The sequence below is a fragment of the Camelina sativa genome, chromosome 20 (assembly GCF_000633955.1).
Source record: "Camelina sativa cultivar DH55 chromosome 20, Cs, whole genome shotgun sequence".
Lineage (NCBI taxonomy): Eukaryota > Viridiplantae > Streptophyta > Magnoliopsida > Brassicales > Brassicaceae > Camelina > Camelina sativa.
The window spans coordinates 14,195,082-14,195,766 of NC_025704.1; positions in this window are offsets into that span (position 1 = coordinate 14,195,082).

The window sequence follows — 685 nt, forward strand, 5'->3', positions numbered from 1 at the left end:
AAAAAACAAAACATATTCAACTGGAACTTAAATATAAAAATAAAGTATAATTTCAAAAATGTCATTTCACTAAATTCTCTAAAGATGAAACCATTAGTATGAAATCTAGCACTATAAATTAAATTGATGAGTGAAAACCAAAAAAAAATAAGTTATCTTTGGGATTTTAAAAATTAATGAGATTGAAGAATTCATATAATTTTATAAGAAAACTAATTTAGTTTGTCACTTAAAAAGTAATATTTTTTATTTTGAAATATTATGTGTAAGTGTAACACCCGCAAACCAAATTTTGGTATTTTGGTAAGGGTGTCGATCCACACCTCCTAGTGAGGCATCGATCGACACCAATTGTGGTTGGTTTGGTCAGTTCAATTTTAATTGTCCGGTTTGCGTGGTTGGTTTAGGGAATCCCTAAATCGAGTTTTAAAGGAAGAAAATAACCTAGGGTCGTGTGGTTTTGTCTTATTCGCCGTTTTTGAGAGAAAACACAAAGAGAGAGTGTTCTTGAGCTTTTGGGAAGAGATTGAGAGATTCCTTGCTGTTCTTGGGAGATCCAAGGCTGGGAAGGTGCTAGAAGCTTGCTAGGAGTGAGGGAATTCGTTCTTGTTGGTCAGAATCTTCCTGCAAAGAGGTGAGTGCATGACCATGGCTTATCTAAGCTAAGATCTCTAGATTCTATGTG